This window comes from Mus caroli, unplaced genomic scaffold (genome assembly GCF_978045245.1).
Source record: "Mus caroli unplaced genomic scaffold, Mus_caroli_1 scaffold_11, whole genome shotgun sequence".
NCBI lineage: Eukaryota > Metazoa > Chordata > Mammalia > Rodentia > Muridae > Mus > Mus caroli.
This window is the reverse complement of record NW_028227266.1, coordinates 40,141,649-40,162,600: the sequence shown is the minus strand read 5'-3', so window position 1 is coordinate 40,162,600 and position 20,952 is coordinate 40,141,649. Positions and strand designations below refer to the sequence as shown.

Below are 20,952 nucleotides of genomic sequence, written 5' to 3'. Positions count from 1 at the left end.
GCACCCCACAGGTTGGTTCATCAGTCCCTTCTATACTACTGCTTCTAGCTCCACACCCAAGTTCGTTACTGCGTACTTACCTCGGGATCCCTCTGAGGCCTTCTGGGCATCCAAAATTATGTTGGTGATTTCAAAACTATTCTGCCTCCTCCCCAGTCCTGTTTCTTTTACTAATGTCCAGGGTCTTCTCTTCTATTGATGGCATCACCAGGAAGAGCCAGGTTCTGTCAGCTCTGCCTTTAACAATCTAGCATCCATCTCTCCCTTTCTTTCCCATTTTGACACCCACTGGCACTCTCTCCTCCTCCAGTCTTCTCCACAGTCTGCTTCATCTACGTAGTATCATGCTGTCACTCAAAGCCTCCAATGACCTCCTACTAACATTATGAAACACCTCCCACTCAGCATCCTTCTCTGTCCATACTGCCCTGAGGTGCTTTGCTAGGCATGATACCTGTGTGTGGTCAAGTTCAAGGCAACGACGGAGTGTGTAGAGGCAATGTGTGTCCTGTGGGAACTGGAACACCCAGGCCCCACTCATTGCTTTTACTCATAAAAATTGTTCTAAACACACACTGGTAAAAATTTGATTGGACATTTATTTGGACATCATTTCAGATAATAATTGGACCTAATTTATCCTTTAAAAAGTATAAAAAATAGAGCATTAACCTTTTACCCAGTTTCCCCAAATTTTATGTTAAAAGAAAAAGTCTCACACTATCCTTTCTCTCTCTCTCTCTCTCTCTCTCTCTCTCTCTCTCTCTCTCTCTCTCTCTCTCTCTCTCTCGATGCTTGGGTACCACACTCCTTGTATTATGATTACATTTGTTCCTGCCTCTGGCCTCTATTGGCAGCCACCCACGTCCTCAGGCCCATGTACCCAACCTGATCCATCAAAGCCCAGGCCTTCAGCATCAAGACTGGAGGAAAGTAAGGTCCCCTTTGAGGGAGAAAGCCATACTATCAAATGCAGAGCCCTTGGTGGTCCCTTTCCAGCTATGCAAAGGAAGCCAGTCTGAGAAAGAGGGCTGTGTGCACAGGAAGGTAACAGTTAGTTACAGGAAGAGCAGCAGTTTGGGACAGGGCTTCCTCCATGTGCTGTAGGAATACAGCCAGAGTTAGGCATGATTTCATGAAGAGAGATAGGTTGAAAGCTTAGCACACAGTCCTGGGGGCCGGGGCTGTATCCTGGTGGTAGCATACTTGCCTGACAAATAATCCCATGGCACAGAAAGCAAACCTTCAACAGTGAAAACACTAAGCACACATGTAGGTGCACAAGGATAGAGACCCCAGGGCAGGTGGTGTTTAGCATATATTTCAGAAGCAGACTCTCTGGTGGGGAAGAGATGCCTGCTGACAGGAGATTCCCCACCTGTAGGCCTGGGTGTGACTAAGCAACGAGGAGTTGCCAGCCAGGTGCATGGCTTCTTTAAATGTCTCTCAAATCTGTCACTTACATCTCATGAGCATCTCTTGTGCCGGTTTCTCCTTGGGTCTGCATTTCTCTACGGGGTAATTACCGTCGAGAGGTAAAGAGTGCACATCTTTTCACGTATTTCAGGGCACAGTGAGAACAAACACAAGAGTAGAAACAGGTCCAATTCAAGTCCAACTTTGAATCCTCACCTGTAGCTGGCTTTGAATCCAACGGGGATCTTGCTCAAGAAGTTTTGAGCTGTAATCTCTTGAATCACAGGTGTGAAATTTTCAGGCCACTGTTGAAGAGTAAAGCAGATTACCCAACCAAAGCACAGATGCCAGAATAAAATAAAACCCTAGGAGGGATGGTAAACTGGCCCAGCAAGCAAAGGTGCCTGCAGGCAAGCCTAACAACTTGTCAGTCCAATCCCCACACCCCATGTGGTAGACAGACAGAACAGACTCTGGTGAGTTGACATAAGTGTGTTGTGCTATGCGCCTCTACCCTCATAAGTAAGTAATCCCAAAATAAAAAAATATAAAACTGAATGTTAATTATTTTTATAACTAGTACAGTGCCTGGCACTGGGGGGGGGGGCATTAAATAAAAGGTCGCTATTATGATGATGCTTACTAGTAACATGGTGCTCTTTGTCTTTTATTTGAGGGACACTACTCATAGAAGTAGTGTGCTGGGGATGCAGGTCTGCTCCATGCAGGTGATGGGGGAGGGGGATCTTAGCACCACACCAGGAGCTAACAGTGGGCTCGCTGTATGCACCAGTATGTAACAAGGTGCTGCAAAGTCATCCTGTCAGTAGCAATTCCATTCCCAGCATTACAACAGCTGCTAGCATCAGGCAGTCCTGGAGGAAATCCTCCCCAACACCTCTAATCCCATCAGCAGGCCTGGCTCCAAGCTTTATTCATCCAGCAAAACATGAGTAAATGATTCAAGGTAGAAAATCAATAAGACACAGCGGGGAGATGGGAAGGGAGGGAAGGAGGGAGGGGGAGAGGAGAGAGGGAGGGAGAGAGGGAGAGGCAGACAAAATGGACACATTAAAGCACAGATGCAATTAGTTTGGCTTTGCTTCTTCCCTTCTACCTTTTAAACCACGCCAAGAGAGGAGCTAGCAGCTCAGAGCCAGTGGTTAGGGGTAAGGATGAATGAGCTGTCAATTATACCAGAAGCTTAAATGGCCAAACAACCCTCTCAATGCCTCTAGTAAATTCTCTCTTCTAGAGCCTGTTTCCCAGTTTTCTGTCTCTCCTTAAGTCCTTAGTGTCATCTCCCCAACTTATTCTTAATTCACACAGAATAAAACAGAAAGCCACTCCTCTGATGCCTTTCACCAAATTCCCTAACCACGTAATATGAAGGATAGACTTTCAGCTCTGGTCCGAGAAGAATGCTTTCTCTGAGATTTGTATCCTGGACAATGTCTTCACCACGATGCCTCTGGTACCAATAGTCTCACTCTTGTCTCTGAGGACAGCAGCATCCAGTCATGCCTTAAATAATACCAATGTTAAGAAACACACTTGACTACCACTTGCTCTGGGAGCACCACCCATTTCTTAGCTTTCGTTGAAAGCAAAAGCTCTTAAATTATAACTGTATTTTGAGGGGCAGCAAAATGGCTTACAGGCAACAGGACTTGTTATAAGCAAGCCTTATCATGTGTGTTTGATCCTTAGAACCTACATTGTGGAAGGAGAGAATAAACTCTCAGAACTTGTCTTCTAACCCTCACATGTCTACAGTAATATACACATGTACACACACACATGCGTGCATGTACACGTACACACACAGAGAGGCATGCAAATGTATGAATGAATGAATGAATGAATGTAAAAAAAAACCTGCTTACAATCCCTAAGCTTCCTTCTCTCTTCAGCCCATTTGTATCAGGCCTTGGTTTTCATAACTCCATCAAAGATGCTCTTTTTTTTATTATTGAAAATAGATTTTTCTCATATAGTATATCCTGATTACAGTTTTCCCTCCGTTTATTCCTCCCAGTTCTTCCCCACCTCCCTTCCCTTTAAGATCCACTCCCTTTCTGTCTCTCATTAGAAAAGAACAGGCTCCTAAGAGATAACAACCAAACATGACAAAATAAAATATAAGTGTCTTAGTCAGGGTTTCTTTTCCTGCACAAAACATTATGACCACACAAACACATCACTGTTAAGACTCAACCCTTACTTTCTTATTCATCCCCAAGATCTAAATAACATTAGAAGTCCCATAGTCTTTACAAATTCTTACATATTAAATTTTCAATCCCTTTAAAATATCCAATATCTTTTAAAATTCAAAGTCTCTTAACTGTGGACTCCACTAAAATACTTTCTTCCTTCAAGAGGGAAAATTATCAAGGCACAGTCACAATCAAAACCAAAATCAAACTAACTGCTCAATGTCTGGGATCGACTCATGATCTTCTGGGCTCCTCCAAGGGCTTGGGCCACTTCTCCCGCTCTGCCATATGTAGCACATGCCTTATCTTCTAGGGTCCAGCTGCCTGTACTCCACTGCTGCTGCTGTTCTTGGTGGTCATCCCATGGTACTGGCATCTCCAAAAACACTGCTGTCTTCCACTGTAACTAGGCTTCAGTAATAGCTCCTCATAGGCTCTCTTCATGGTGCCAAGCCTCAATTCCTTTGCATGACCCCTTCAGTCCTGGGCCATCAATTGCAACTGAGGCTCTACCTTCACCAATGGCTTTCAGAGGTCTCTGACAATGCCGAGCCTCAGCTGCTCTTCATGACCCCTTCAATGCCTTCAAAAATAGTACCACCTGAGTGACTCTTACACATTACCAAGTAAGCTTCAGCATGGGGTACATCCTTGGCTATTTCTGGAATACAGCCTCTTTGTGCTCTCAGAAAACACTTCCCAGAAGATTTCACCTCAATGATGCTGGTCTCTTCTTAATCACCACTAATTTCTCAGCTCTAGCTAACCAGCATCAATAGTCCCAGTAATGCAAAGGTTTCACTTTAGTAGTTCTAGTATCTTGTTAACCACAGCTGAATTTTCAGCCCCAGCTAACCAAAACCACAGAATCTTCACAATCAAAATAGCAACAGCCCTGATAAGAGTCTTTAATCTTCCCATTGAACTCTCACAAGTCAGGCCTCCATCTTCTGCACTGTTCTCAACATTATCCTCCAAGCTCCTATAGAACATCCCACAAAGCTCTTAATATCCCAAAGGCTCTTCTAGCTCAAAGTTCCAAAGTCCTCCCCAAAACATAGTCAGGTTGTCACAGGAGTACCCCACTATGCAGGTACCAATCTTTCTTAGTCAGGGTTTCTATTTCTACACAAAACATTATGACCAAGATGCAAATTGGGGAGGAAAGGGTTTATTCAGCTTACACTTCCATATTGCTGTTCATCACCAAAGGAAGTCAGGACAGGAACTCATACAGGACAGGAACTTGGAGGCAGGTACTGATGCAGAGGCTATGGAGGGGTACCGCTTACTGGCTTACTTCTCCTGGCTTGCTCAGCTTGCTTTCTTATAGAACCCAGAACTACCAGCCCAGGGATGGCACCACCCACAATGGGCCCTCCCACCCTAAATCACTAATTGAGAAAATTCCTTACAGCTGGATCTCTAGGAGGCATTTTCTCAAGGGAGACTCCTTTCTCTGTAATAACTCCAGCTTGTGTCAAGTTGACATGTAAAATCAGCCAGTACAATAAGATAAAACAAAACACATCACACCAAATCTAGACCAGGTAATGCAACAGAAGAAAAAGAACCCCAAGAGCAGGCACAAGATCAAAGACCCACTCTGACATGAGAATGATGGAATCTCAAAATAATTCTGATTTGTCTTTCCCTGATGACTAAGGATATTAAACATCTCTTAGTCTTTCTTGGCTGCTTGAGTTTCTCCTACTGAGAATTCTGTTTAAATCTGTATTCCATTTTTAAAATTAAATTATTTGAAATTTTTAATACATAGTTTCTTGAGTTCTTTATATATTTTGGATATTAGTGCTCTATAGGACATAGAGTTGGTAAAAATCTTTCCTCATTCTGTAGGCTACTGCTTAGTCTGAATGACAGTGTCCTTTGCCTTACAGAAGCTTTGTAGTTTCAGGAGGCCCCATTGAGTAATTGTTGTTCTTAGAACAGGCTCTAAGCCTGTGCTAATTGTGTTCTGTTCATGAAGTCTTTTCCTATGCCAAGGCTGTTGTCAACTTTCTCTTCTGTTAGGTTCAGTGCATATGGTTTTATGTTGAGGTCTTTGTTCCACTTAGACTTGAGTTTTGTGCAGGGTCATAAGTATGGATTTATTTGCATTCTTCTACATGCAGACATCCAGTTTGATCAGCACCATTTGTTGAAGATACACTATCTTTTTTTCCCCAGTGTGCATTTCTGGCTTCTTTATCAAAATATCTGGTGCACGTGGGTGTGTAAATTTATGTCCGTCTTTTTGATTGGAGTACATGGATCAACACATCTGTTTTTTATGCCAATACTATGTGGGTTTTATTACTATAGCTCTGTAGTACAACCTGAAATTGGGACTAATGAGACCTCTAGGATTTCTTTTACTATTTTAGCTATCATGGAATTTTTTTGGTTTTCCACAGAAAGTTGAAAACTGCCCCTTTAATATCTGTAAAGAATTATGTTGGGATTTTGATGGGAATCACATTGAATCTGTAGATTGCTTTTGGTAAGATGGTCATTTTTACTACGTTGATCCTACTGATCCATGAGCATGAGAGATCTTTTTATCTGCTGATATATTCTTTAATTTATTCCTTCAAAGACTTGAAGTTTTTATTATATAAGTCTTTCACTTGCTTGGTTTAGAATTACCTCAATATTTTATACTCTTTGATGCTATTGTGAAAACTTCTGCTTCCTGGATTTCTTTCTCAGTCCATTAGTCAAATGATAAATGATATATGGAGGGTTACTGATTTTTGTAAGTTAGCTTTGTATCCAGCTACTTTGAGGAAAGTATTTATCAACTGTAGGAGTTCCCCAGTAAAATATTTTTAGGGTCTCTTTTGTGTACCATCATTATCACCTGCAAATAAAGATACTTTGATGTCTTCCTTTTTAAATTGTATCCCCCTTGATCTTCTTCAGTTGTCTTATTGTTCTAGCTAAGACTTGAAGTACTATATTGAACAGATATGGATAGAGTGGACAACCTGGTCTTGTTCCTCATTTTAGCAGAACTGCTTTGAATTTCTCTCCATTTAAATTGATCTTAGCTATAGGCTTGCTATAAACTTCCTTTATTATGTTTATGTAAGCTCCTTGTATCCCTAATCTCTCCAGGAATTATATCATGAAGAGGTGTTAGATTTTGTCAAAAGCCTTTTTTGCATCTAATGAGTTGATCATGTGGGTTTTTATTTTGTTTTGTTTATTTGTGTTTTCGTTTGTTTATATAATGGATTGCATTTATTGGTTTTTATATATCTAACCATCCTTAAATCTCTGGGATGAAGCCTACTTGATCATGGTGGATGGTCTTTTTGATGTGTTCTTGGATTTGGTGTTGAGGATTTTTGCATATATGTTCATAAAGAAAATTAGTCTGTAATTCTCCGTTGTTGGGTTTTTATGTGGCTTGAGTATTACAGTAACCCAAAGAAGACAAAATGCTGGCCTCTAGACATCTGGGGTTGGGATAGTATAGGTGTAGGTGCTGAATTCTGGGTTGTCTTTGTTGGGTGGGTGTTTTCTACCTCGGTTTCTGTTTCCTGTATGAATTTTCAGAGATTGTGATGGCTGTGTGTTGCCTGGTATGAAATTTTCTCTGGACTTGATAGTTTTGGCCACTGGGGGTTCTAGGTGTTTCTGGGTATTGGAAGCTGGTATTTAGGAATGGGGTCTGAGAGGACTCACAGGAGGGAGGAAAGCAGAGTGCTCAACCAGGATCTGCTTATTTTTCTCCTTTGATTGGGGGTGGGGGAAGACAGTGAAGAAAGGTCACCACCGAGGGTCTGCAATAGCACTGGGAATGGGACTAATGGGTTGGATGCAGAGGAACAAAAGAAAGAGAAATCTACAAACAGGTTACCTGTTTCCCTTGAGGGTGTGGTCTGTGGATGAGCAGTGAGTGCCTGCTGAGGTTGGGAGCTGGAATGAGGCAACCGGGGAAGAGAAGGAGGTTAGATGGGAAGATCTATGGGACCCACAGGAGAAAGGAACCAGGGAAGTCAGGGGAGGCTGCCACAGAGGTTCTGCTGCAGAGCTGGGGATGAGACTGGGAGATTAGAACTGAGAAATTGAGGTGAAGGAGAAGGTGTGTCACATAGCCTGTGGTGCAGACACTGAGAGATGATTGGGTCAGAAGGACACCAATTCCATCAGCTGGTTCATCCACTGATGCCTTCATGCTGATGAAGATAGTTGGGGGCTGGCATTGATTGGAAGGAGCCTTTGTAAGATTATCTCTGGCCCCTTCCTGTCTCTCTGACTCCCAACTTGTTGTTGTTGTTGTTGTTGTTGTTGTTGTTGTGTGAGCATCTCCACTCTTCTGCCAGGATGTACTGGCACATCACAGCCCCAAGGAGGTAGACTCAGCCTGCTATACAAGAAAACCACATCTTTCCTCATTGAACATTTTTAATTAGATATTTTGCCTCAGGGTAGAAGCACTGTCAAACACAAATGTCATGGCTTCTAAAAATATCATTTCCAAAGTTTCTCTCTCCATGACCTATGCAACTTTTCAATAGCCTGGGGTATAATTCCCTAAAACATAAGTGTGGTGATACAGAATTGGCTATTTGATAGATGTTGGCAAGTGTATAAATCTTGAAAGCAACCACAGCTATAACCAACATACAGAAAATTCCCAACACTTCAAAAGTTACCCTACAGCCCCATGCACTCAAGCTCCACACTCACCCTGATGCTAGATATACTTTTTATAGGTATATTTTAGATTTTTAACATCCATATTACTGGAATTGTATACCACATACTTTTCTTTGCTTAGTTACTTAGTATGTTAAATATATCAGTAGTTAATTCCTCTTTTAAATAAAAAAGAAGGGTATGGATAAAAATGGTCCCCATTGGCCCATAGGGAGTGGCACTATTAGAAGGTGTGGCCATGTTGGAGTGGGTGTGGCCTTGTTGAGTGGGTGTGGCCTTATTGGAGGAAGTGTGTTACTGGGTAGTGGGGCTTTGAGATTCAGAAGCTCAAGCCAGGCACTTTCTTCTTGCTATCTGCTGATCCAGGTGTAGAACTCTTGGCTCCTGCAGTACTACATCTGCCTGTGTGCCGCCATTCTTCCTGCCATGGTGACAATGGACTAGACTTCTGGACTGTAAGACAGCCTCCATTAAATATTTTCCTTTATGAGGGTTGTCATGGTTATGATGTCTCTTCACAGAAAGAGAAACCCTAATTAAGACAAAAGTTGGTATCAGGCACTTGGGTATTGCTGTAATAGGCTGCACCATGATTTGGTTTGGAGGATGTAGACTTTGGAACTTTGGGTTAGGAAAGCAGTGGAATGCATTAAGCACTGCTTAGTGGGTCATTCTAGCTGGAGCATGGGAGACAATGGTGCTGGGGTGGTTTCAACTGTGGGGGCCCAGCTCAAGAGGTTTCAGAGGAGAAAAATTTTAGTATGTGACCTAGAGACTGTTCTGGAGATATTTTTGTGAAAAACATGACTATTTTTGGCCCTATTCCAATTTTTTTTTTAATGAATGAAAAGATGTGCCTGAGGCTAAATTGGAGAGTATTGGATTAACAGAGGAAATTTCCCTGCAAACTGTGTTATGCAGCTATCAGTAGCCATGCTAATAAAGCAAACTGAGCAAGGAAAGTTTTAAAATGGACAATTCAAGGGAAAAGGGACACCAGGAAGTGGAACACAGCTAAGTCCTGTGTTCAAAGAGATAAATAGATTAAAGAAAATTCTGATGTTAAGTGGGATGAAGGGAGTCGTGATCTAAGGGCAAGATCCCACCCAACCAAGCTTCCACTTTGTGAAAGGAATTAAAGAAAAGTTCAGAGCCAGGTGTGGTGGTGAACATCTTTAATGTCAGCACTCTGGAGGTAGATGTGCAGATCTCTAAGTTCGAGGCCAGTCTGGTCTAGAGATCAAGTTCCAGGACAGCCAAACTTAAAGAGTGAAGAAAACCATCAAAACCAGAAGCTGATGAAAATATATTTGAATGAAGCGTTCATGTTTCAGCCTCAGCAAGCAGCAGTAGTTAGCAGTGTGGGGCATATGATTCTGGCTTTAGAGTCAAGGATAGAAGAAAGGGGTTATGAAACCTTCCTCTGAAACTATGGAAAACCATGGAAACCAGGCATGTGTCAGGGGTGTTCATGTGTAGAGGACTAGAGGGGCCATTGTGTGGAGCTGTGAAGGCAAAGCTGGACTGTCTTGGAGACCCCAAGATTTCGAAGATGCCAGAGTTGTGGGGTACCTGCCAAGGAGAGTGGCTATCAGCCCAAGAGAAAGAAGTGTGCCACAGTCAACAAAGCTGAAAGGAGTTGGAGATCTGAAGAGTGTTTGGACACCAGACGAGGAGATGCAGAGTTTGGAGTTTGTCCAGCTACTTTTCAGTCTTGCTTTGGTCCAGTATTTCCTAATTATGTTCCCTTTATCTCCTTTTTGGAATGGTAATGTACATACATCCTGTGCCATTTTACGCTGGAAATATATGATCTGCTTTTTCCTTTTGATTTTACTAGGGTTATAATTAAGAGATAGCCATGAGTCTTGAGAGTAGACTTTGGACTTCTAAACAACTTTGAGACGGGGAAAGATTATGGGGACCTTTGAAGTTGAACTAAATGCATTTTGTATTATGATAGGGCTATGATATGAGGGCCAGAGAGTAGAATGTGGTGGTTTGAATAAAAATGACCCCCATAGGCCCATAGGTGTCATGGTGTCTCTTCACAGTATTAGAACCCCTAATTAAGACAGATCATATTGTCTTGCTCAGGAGTGGTGGTTTGAATGAGAAATGTCCCCCAGAGGCTGAGTCATTTGAACACTTAATCTCCACTTGGTGATGTTGTTTGAGAAGATTTAGGAGATGTGATCTCACTGGAGGAATGACGTCACTAGGGGTTTTGAGCATACATAGCCTTGCCCCACTTGCAGTTCTCTCTCTCTCTCTCTCTCTCTCTCTCTCTCTCTCTCTCTCGATTGGGATGTGATCTCTCAGCTTCTTGCTCCTGCTGCGTGCCTGACACTTGCTGCCACACCCCTCACCACACACATGGTACCTCCCCATCATGATGGACTCTTATCCCTCTGGAACCAGGAGCCAAAATAAACTCTCTTGTACAAATTCCATTGCCATGGTATTTTACCACAGCGCTAGAAACGTTATGACTATACCATCTGTCTTAGTTAGGGTTTCCATTGCTATGAAAAGATACTATGACCAAGGCAACTCTTATAAGGGACACTATTTAATTGGGGCTGGATTACAGGTTCAGAGATTCAGTTCATCAAGGTGGGAAACATGGCAACATCCAGGCAGATATGGTGCTGGAGTTCTACCTCTTGATCTGACTGCAACCAGGAAAGACTGTCTCACAGGCAGCTAGGAGGAGGCTCTCTTCTGCACAGGGTGGATCCTGAGCATAGGACCTCAAAACCTGCCTACATAGTGACACGCTTCCTCCAACAAGGCTGAACATCCTAATAGTGCCATTTCCCATGAGCCAAGCTTATCAGGGTAGTCTCCAACTCAGGATCTTTATGTCTTAGCCCTGAGAGTGCTGAGATTATAGGAGTATGCCACTGATCTATGAATTTTGACAAATTTTTTCATAAAATTCCCACGATATCATATTGTGCTTGGCTTTCTTCTGGGGGCCTCTTCTCATCTTCTTTTCTGTACACCCTTTTTAAAAACTGAGGACCAAATTCTAAACACTCTCTCTTTTATTCTATCCATGTACTACCCCCAGACCTTTGATTCTGGTTATCAGGGATCAACAGAAATTACTTAGGGGAAAAGCAAAAGTGGAAACAGACATAGGAAAATGGAAGAAATGAAGAAGGGAAGACAGTAAGATGTCTTAGAAGGATCAACATGTAGAATGTAGGATATAGAATGTCAGAGACAGCATGATACACAGCAACCCACAGGGTACCACTAAAGTCTGGAATGTGAGGAAGGAAAGAGGGAAAAGGTGAGGTGGGAGAACATTTTAAGAACAGTCTGGTCGGTCATGACAACTTCCTCCTTTGATGGTGGTGGCAGAAGTATAATCTGACATGGGTGGAAAATAACTTGTAATAGTTGTAGTCATTAAAACGGAGTTGGTGAGGGATCCTCATCCACTGCAGAAAAGGCAATGTGTCATTTAAAAGTCAAATTGGTGGGGGACTTTTGGGATAGTATTGGAAATGTAATTGAGGAAAATATGTAATAAAAATATTAAAAAAAAAATAAAAGTCAAATTGGTCTGAACCAATATGAACACTTTTAAAAGACTGAGAGAAAAACATACCAGATGGCTGACAGCAGCTTTTCTTGAGCGCTGAGAACACTCGTGCATCCATTACATTCCTTTCACCTCTAATATTTTCAGCTTTTAAATGACCAGCCTGCATAGTCTTCAGTAAAACACTTTGAAATCATAACAGAAAATAAGTGTCTTATTTGTAGAAGAGGTGTAAAGAATTTGATAGTAAGTGTCTGGGGTTACAAAGTTTGCATCTTGCAATTTTGTTTCTAACTTCAAGTTCGCCATTTAGGAACCTTTAGACATTGTAAATGAACTGATGAGTGGCAGGCAGTCAGTGGGAGAAAAACCAAGTTTCTAGATTGAAAGATCCATTTCCTGGGAATGTTCAAATCACACCCCGCCCCCCATATCCGGTGGGAACCATTGAAGATGAATGGGAAGAGTTCTTACTGAATCATTCTTTTTAAATGTGTCCTTCCTCCCTGGCTTTTGGTATTATAGTAGGAGAGAGAGAGAGAGAGAGAGAGAGAGAGAGAGAGAGAGAGAGAGAGAGAGAGAGAGAGAGAGAGAGAGAGAGAGAGAATATTTTGAAATGATGTGATGATCCGGAACACTTATTGTACTTCTATGAGTACAAGCCGCCACCACTCTCCTGTCTTAGGGTCCTGCGCCAGCTTTGGAAATTTCATACATAAGTTTGCTTGCAAACTGGTAATCTAAATGGATAAAGCCAAGGCAGAGAGCCAGATGCATTTGCATCATTTCTCTGCAGGACTCAGAGAATTGCCTTACAGTTTTAGGGGCAATTTATTGGTTATAGTGCAGATGGATTGCCTCAAGAACACATGGGCTGTTCCAGGGGGCATTGCCATTAACTTAGGACCAGATCTGTTTTGTTATAAGTTACAGATGGATTAAAACAGTTTAATCATTCAGAGTCAATAATACACACACACACACACACACATACACACACACTATGCATACCTGTGTGTATATAAATACATATTGTGTATATTTCAGAATGCACTTGGTTTAACTTGGAAAATGAAATAAAACAAAGATGTGTGAATGGCTATAACTCAGGTGCTACCTCTCAAACTAGAGGGTACGCTGTCTTCCTGTATGGTATTTTTTTTGGTTTTGTTGTTGTTGATAGTTTAAAGGTTTTTAACTTAGTACTTGTGACAACTGATACTTGACCTCCTTTTAACATTTTGTTTATTTACCATAGGCTTATTACTTAGAAATCTCATAATAAATTTCTAGATTGAGAGATTGAGGCAACTCTAAGAACAGTGGATCTCTGCTCAGATAGCTTTAGTCTGAATGAGAAGGTTCTGGAAAACTTCTTAGAGGAGTTTGTCTTGGGCCAAATATTATAGGATACAACAGAAGGAGCTGGGCCAACAATGGTATACTCAAGAAACAGTAAATCTGGAGCTGAGAACAATTGGTTATGAGCAGACACGGTGTACTTGTATTTCTTGGGAGATGTGAACAACTGTCTACTAATCCCAAATAGGGAATTGATGTCTGACTGAAGCAACAATACTACCTAATCCATCCTGACAAACCAGTGAGTTTACTGTGACTACTTACAAGAGTACAGATGAGGGGTTATTTACAGAACCAAATCACACAAATCCAGTTGCATCAACAAAAGCTCATGTTAGCATGGGTCATGACTTATGAAGCTAGTACCCTGGATGTCTCTGAACAACTTAGAGGCCACTGGACAGATGGAAAGTCTCTTCTTTTAAGCAGTCCTTACTTCTTATGTATAACCTTGGGGAGAGGGGAGCTCTATGCACCTGGTGAGTTTCAGGGACTTCCTGAAATTTGTAAGTTTACTTCCTGAGTCTTCATGAACTTCCCTTTAGAACTCCCTGATGCACAACAGGTAGTGAGAATGAGATAATACTGCATCATATGAGTTTGATTCTGTAGGTTAGGCTGTTTGTAGAATTTGGTATGGTCAACAAGCAAACACACAAAATTCTTTACTTTTATTTTTTCCTAATCAATTCTACCCATTCCTTTTCTTCATTGGTCTTTCTGCCACTGGTGGTGCAACAGTCTAGCTCCATTTCAGTTAGCAACTGTTCTTAAGAGCAAAGTTAGTTGCCCTCAGTCTGTTCCCCTCTCCTTTTGCTATTACACCACCACACACTTGATGCTTTCTATTGAAGATTAATTTCATCCAATCTAGGGCCAGCAAGTTCAAAGTCCAGGGATACAGGCAAGGGCTTTTCACTGTCTATTCCTTGGATGAAGGTGTGAGAGCAAGACGGGGCTATGGTTACTTTTTATAACAAACCCACACCCATTGCATTAGCAGCAAGCTATTTCCACAGTGACCTCAATCCATTTGCAAGAGCAGAGTCCTCAGGACCTAGTCACTTCTCAAAAGCCTCACTTTATAACAGTACTGGATTGCGGGTTAAATTTCCAACACATAAACTTCGGGGACACCTTTGAGTCATGGCTGCTCTGTCAAAAGAAAAAACAATTACAGATCCAGTTGTTGTGCTCTGGATCGGATTGGTTTCTGATTCTAGAATCCTGCAATATTTTATCCCATGAAACAGAATAACTTGATTCAGTGAGCTGAGCAAGAGAAGGCTAGCTTTATAGACAGAGGAAACTGAGGAGATTAGGGAGAGGAAAACATAGGGCTGGAGGGATATAGCTCTATTAAGCATGAGGTGCCAGGTTCAACTCTCAACACTGTTCAAACCAAATAAAAACAAAAGGACACAAAAGAAGTTGATTATTTCAATTATTTTCCTTCGAGGAAAAATTAAATTGAAGTATTTTTCTGGTGGTTATTAGGGCGGCAGTCTCACCGGTATATTCCATACTGACTTAGTTTAAGGCTCTTATTTCTTTCTCCCAATTTCTTGGGAGATGGAACTCCAGAGTGAGTGAATCCACTTTGGTTTTTAGCCTGGTCTGCTGGGACTCTGTGAAGAAATTCAGCTTCAACCAATGGCTTCTCCTAATTCCTTTTAACACCAGCCTCAATACTTGTTTCATGGCCTCCAAGGTTTGCCTCACCCACTTCCTGATTGGCTATTTCAAAAATTCAATTCAATAGAGATATTGTGGGCAGTTGCTCTCAACCTTCTCTGGCCAAGATTTGCATGTCAGCCCATAACATGAGTCATGAGCCCGAGGTTGGATTGGCTGCTCCTGAGCTAGAGTCAGGCTGTGTAATGAGGAAGGTCAGTTTGGTTGAGGATTTCAAAATCATACTTGGCAGTAAATCTGCCAAAGATGTCACTTCATCAGGAACTGAGCAATTTCCACTCCTTTTGTACAGCTGTGGGTAAGGTAGGTCACAGGGATGGCTTCTTCTCTTACAATCTGGGCTGCCTGCATGAGGAATGCCATTTCCTTAGGGTATGGACCTCACATCTAGACATGGAGAACAGAGAATCCCTACCTTATAGTGATTATGAGACTCTGAGATTGTGTGTGTGTGTGTGTGCGTGTGTGTGTGTGTATGAGAGAAAGAGAGAGAGAGAGAGAGAGAGAGAGAGAGAGAGAGAGAGAGAGAGAGAGATCTGCTTCATAGAAAGTGCTCAATAAATGGTGATACACATCTCAAACTCAACACTTAATTTCGGAATAGCACAGGATGCTTAACTCAGTTTAAAGTGAAATTTTCAGGATGGGGGAGATGGGTCAGCAGCTAAGAGCATCTGCTCCTCTTGCAGAGGACCTGGATTCAATTTCCAGCACCCACAAGGTGGCTCACAGGTGCCTAGAACTAGGTTCCAGGGATCCGCAATCCTCCTCCTGGCCCACATTCATGTAGGCAAACACATAAACATGAAATAAATAAATATAAAAAATAAAGAAAAGGAGCTTTCCTCTAATCAGAGCCTTCATTGTGGAATATTTGAAGTTTGTTCCTGTTTTTCATTTTTTGTTCAATAGATCTCCAGGAAATCTTCATTTCTGTGTCTTACTGTTCCATCATTAATCTTCGGACACACTGTCCTCTAATTCATCAGTGGAGTCTCAACTGTCTTTAAGAGTTTTAAGCAATTTTTTCATGTTTTTGGTTAACTAAAAATAATACCTTCTTTTTTTATAAGATTTGTGCCACAGTGACTTTTTGTATTATGATTTTTAAAAAGAGAGGGAAGAAGGAATATTTTAAGTGACTTTGAAGTCTCAGCTAATCACATATTTTAAATGCTATGACGTATTTAGGGCTACTTATATTTTTCTTTAAACATCTTGCATGTATCTCTGTATTGCCTTCCTTGGCACCATGACCAGAACAATTTGAGAGAAAGACATGATTTGGGTTGACTCAGAAGTGTCCATCCGTCATGGCAAGGATGGCGAGGCCCAATGGCCTGTCCATAGGCATCAGGAAGCAGAGGAAGGCTTGCGGTGCTCTGGGCTTCCCCTTTACCCATTTTACTTCATGGGTACCCCAGAGCACCACCGTAACATTCACCTTGTGGGTGGATTTCCTCACCTCCTAATTCTCTCCAGAAATGCCCCCAGGTGGCGATAAATCCAGTCAGATTGACCATAAAGATGATGCATCACAATTCTGCTCTAGAACATTTGTTATTCTCACCTATGGATAAAATTTCTGTCCTATCAAGTGATGAAATAAAAATCTGCTTCTTTATCTCATTGTAACTTTCAAGGAATGTAATATAATCAAGGAGACAGAAAGGGGGGATGGAGTGCACACCCCCTCTCCTCCCACATTTCTGCTCTGCTTCTCGGGCAGGAGAGATAGAGTCCTATACCCCCTACAATCTTGGATCTAAGAATCTGTGGTGTTTAATCTCTTGGCTGTGCCCTCAGTAGATTGGCAGGAGTGTGGGAGAGAGCACACTTCTCTCAGGAGCTGCCTTCCTCGCCAATATCTCCCCTGTGCCTGGATGAGCCAATAGTAGAGGAGGGAAAGGGTCCAGTAGACCTCTCAGTTATGCTAAATTCTCCAGCACAGCTTTCTATTGTAATTTGTACCATGTACTCCTCTAACACTTTTTTTAATTTAATTTTTTATGTATTAATCATTCCATTTGTTTAAATCTCAAATGATACCACACTTCCCGGTTACCCCTCCACCAGCTCCCCATGCCATATCTACCTTCTCTCCTGTCCCCTTTGCCTATATGAGGATGCTCCCCCCCACACACACACCCTCTCCTGCACCATCACTCCAGCATCCCCCCTACACTGGGACCAAGGGCCTCCCTTCTCATTGCTACATATGTATCTGGAGCCATGGACCCCTCCATGTATACTTCTTGGTGGGTGGTCTAGTCTCTGGGAGCACACTGGGTGGTCCAGCCAGCCTATGTTGTTTTTCCTATGGAGTCCATCTAACACTTCTTAAAAGGAGGCTCCTTACCCCCAGTCCCCATGTCACAAGTGCTTCACACATTGACACTTTCTGCTGTGTCTTTGTGTGAGCCATGCAATCCCATGGTTTGAATGACTTCTGCCTCCGTGGTTTATCTTAATAAATACGAATCTGTGCTGAATATGATATGAAACCGTCTAAGACTGTTTAGTATACAACTAGCAAACTGCATGTAGTAGCCTGGTCAGGTGTGGAGGTGGAGACCTTGCAGGCAGCAGCCAGTGGGAGCTGAAAGCCACCATATTGGCTTGAGTACAAATGACACTGGACTGTCAAGAACACTAGTTCCTTTTTATGTCAGCCAAGGTGAGCTGAGATCTCAAACTAAGCCAACAGGGTTCTTGTCATGGGCAGAAATCTCTTTCTTGAGAAGAGGGGTGTGAATCATTTGGGTTGCTAAATTATAAAGCAACTGCAGTTTTGTGTGCATGTCACGACCTGTAGGCAAGGACAAGGCTAAAAAAACCAAGAAGGCTCCACTCAGCCAGGCCTTCTAGAAAATTCAGAAGTGGAACATGGAGGTAGTCTATGCAATTTTGGAAACAACAAATATTGGCAAGAAATACATTTTAAAATTAGACATATTATTTAAACACACACACACACACACAGAGAGAGAGAGAGAGAGAGAGAGAGAGAGAGAGAGAGAGAGAGAGAGAGAGAGAGAGAGGTTCTGTTTCCTGGTTGAAGTTGAAGAGTGAGTGTATTTAAAGTGTTGTCCAGAAGCAGCAGGAAAATACAGAATCAAGAGTTAGGTGGGATAGAAGAAGCAAATAGCAAATGTTGGGAAGTCCTCTTAGGACAGGCCAAGCTCAGTAGGATAGGATGAACTGTGAGATTGGGGCTTGTGTGTCAAGTGATGTAGTATATCAGATAACTTAGGCAAACATAAGAAATGCAAGCTGACTTATGAAAATCGGATTATAGAAGATCGAATGAATTAACAAGAGGGTAAGGGTAGCACCCACCCCTGCACCCTCCCATTATAAAGCAAAACGGGTCTGGTGCAATGGCACACACCGTTATTTCCAAGAGAGATGACAATAGTGGCAATCAAAGGCGTTCCAGGCTCACAGAATTGCAGGAAGTCGATTTTAAACCTTTTAATACATTAAAAACCTGGGTCCCCAACCCCTCAAACTAAAACAATATAATACTTTTAATGTTTTTGAAATTGCAAACAGAACAATACTAGCTAATACTTCATTGCATGCTTATTATATTCTTGGCATTTTTCTAATTATGTGATATCTAATGGTCAACTTCTTCCCAATAACCAATATGAGATTAATATAATTACAACCCGTATTTTACAAATGAGGAAACTGAGGAATAAAAGAATGGGGCTGATTGGCACGAGGTTACAGTGTCAATAAGTGTGAAGATGGGATTGAGGCTCAGGAGTTGGCACCAAAGCCCAGTTGATTTGTCTGTTGGTGGCTTAATTCTTCTCTGAAACTTAGTTCGATGTAGCTGTGCTCAAACTTTCTAATCTAGCCAAGGGTGACCTTGAACTTCTGATATTGCTGCCTTTCCTGTCCATAGGCTGAGGTGACAACTGTGAACTGTTCCCTACTGCAAGCCTGTGCTTCTAATTATGGTGCAGGAGCCTTCATTATGGAAAGAGGTCATCAAAGAAACAATGGAACGTTGGAATCCACTATGCTCACGTGGGAACACGTGCACTCTGTGACTCATTTGCTTCATTCAATAACATGCTCATACAGCGACCTGAACTTTGTGTAACTGCGTGGATATACCTCAGGATTGGCAGTGGAGGTGGCGACAGTATCCAAGTACAGAAGAAGGAATGTGTAGGTAGGAGCTATCCGGAAGATGTCACACGGGAGGCAAGCGCACCTGAAGGGTGAGGAAAATCCTTCAGGGAAGAGGGAGGAGAGCGGAAATCGAAGGCTTCTCAGGCTCTCGGTGTTTCAGGGAGTTGATTTTAAACCTTTCAACAGGTTGTGGATGGAGTGAAGAGTTTTAACCATGCTTCTGTAAAACCGTTATTCACTTGATGCACGTAGGATTGTTATTGTTGCTTCTGAATTGAAGCTACAGCCTTGGAGAAGCCTTCCATCAGGCACACTGGAGATTCTCTAACTCACCACCAGATGGACCTATTTGATATGTTGTTTTCCAAGAAAAAGCAACCAATTTCATAATGAAGTCTTTCTGACAGGGATTTAGATTACTTATTTTTAAAATAATATTTAACCTTGAATTTTTGATATAGTCAAAAAGTCACTTATACATGGTAATGAATAAATGTACCTATGTACTATGTGTCACTATGTACATAGTGTCAGTGAAAACAAATACCCGCATAGGCAAAGTGTTTGTTGCCGGTTATTTCTTTTTTAGATTGGGGTTTCATCTATCTTGGGATGACCTCAAACTCATGTGGCCAAGGATGACCTTGGACTTCTGATCTTAGAGCTTCTGCTAAGTCAACATGCCCTGTTTACTCTGGGCTGGAGATCAGATTCAGAGGTTTATGTGTGCTTAGCAAGCAAGCATTCTACAACTAAGCCACAACCCCATCTCTGAAGCGGGGTGATTTGGGTGTTTGGTGTTGGTTTGGGTTGGTGTTTGTCTTTTTTACTGTTTTGGGGGTCAAAGCCAAGGTTTCCCGAATGCCTGGCAAATGTTCTCCTACTGAGCTGCCTGCCCAGCTGAAAATCTTTACAACTATCTCCAAGCTTAAGGAACAGAATATAGCCAAATAAATCCTTGAAACCAATGTGACACTCTCCCATCTTACTTTCCTTTGTACATGGATCAACAACCATGATGAATTATAAATTAACAGCTATTCTGAAAAATCACTTGCAGTGTGATACGTGACTAAGTGTGTGTGTGTATGTGTGTGTGTGTGTGTGAGAGAGAGAGAGAGAGAGAGAGAGAGAGAGAAATTTAACTAAGTTTTGCAAAGCATATTAAAATCATCAAGTTATATGTATTTTTGTCTGACATGTATTTTTTTTTTCTTACATGGGACCCACTGGTGTCTCTCTCTTGGTGACAGAGACTGGGTGACAACTCCTCTGCCTTAGAGATCTCATTTTTTGATCTCTTGAGATACATAGGGATGCCCAGTGTCTTAGTCGAGGTTTCTATTCCTGCACAATAGACTATGACCAAATCATGACCAAAAAGCAAGTTGGGGAGAAAAGGGTTTATTCAGCTTACACTTTCCACATTCCTGTTAATCACCAAAGGAGGTCAGGACTGGAACTCAAGCAGGTCAGGAAGCAGGAGCTGATGCAGAGGCCATGGAGGGATGTTACTTACTGGCTTGCGTCCCCTGGCTTGCTCAGCCTACTCTCTTATAGAACCCAAGACTACCAGCCCAGAGATGGTCCTACCCACAAGGGGCCCTTCCCCCTTGATCACTAATTGAGAAAATGCCCCACAGCTGGATCTCATGGAGACACTTCCCCAACTGAAGCTCCTTTCTCTGTGATAACTACAGCCTGTGTCAAGTTGACACACAAAATCGGCCAGTACACCCAGTCTTTTGACCTTGGCCCAATGACCACCAAGTGTGATGGGTTCTGCTCTCTCCATTCCGACTGACTCACCTCTGGGATGTCTTTTTCCCAGCCTCATGTACTCTCAGACATGAGCTCTGTGAAATTCACCTACTGGTACCCACA

General features: G+C 42.1%; 1 long non-coding RNA gene across 1 annotated transcript; it reads left to right on the top strand.

The window, feature by feature from the left end:
• The first annotated feature begins 15,150 nt into the window (after nt 1–15,150).
• LOC110302087 (uncharacterized) lies at nt 15,151–20,121 on the top strand. Its single transcript, XR_002378770.1, has 2 exons — nt 15,151–15,222; nt 18,836–20,121. It is a non-coding gene; the product is annotated as an uncharacterized LOC110302087 (long non-coding RNA).
• Nucleotides 20,122–20,952: the final 831 nt, after the last annotated feature.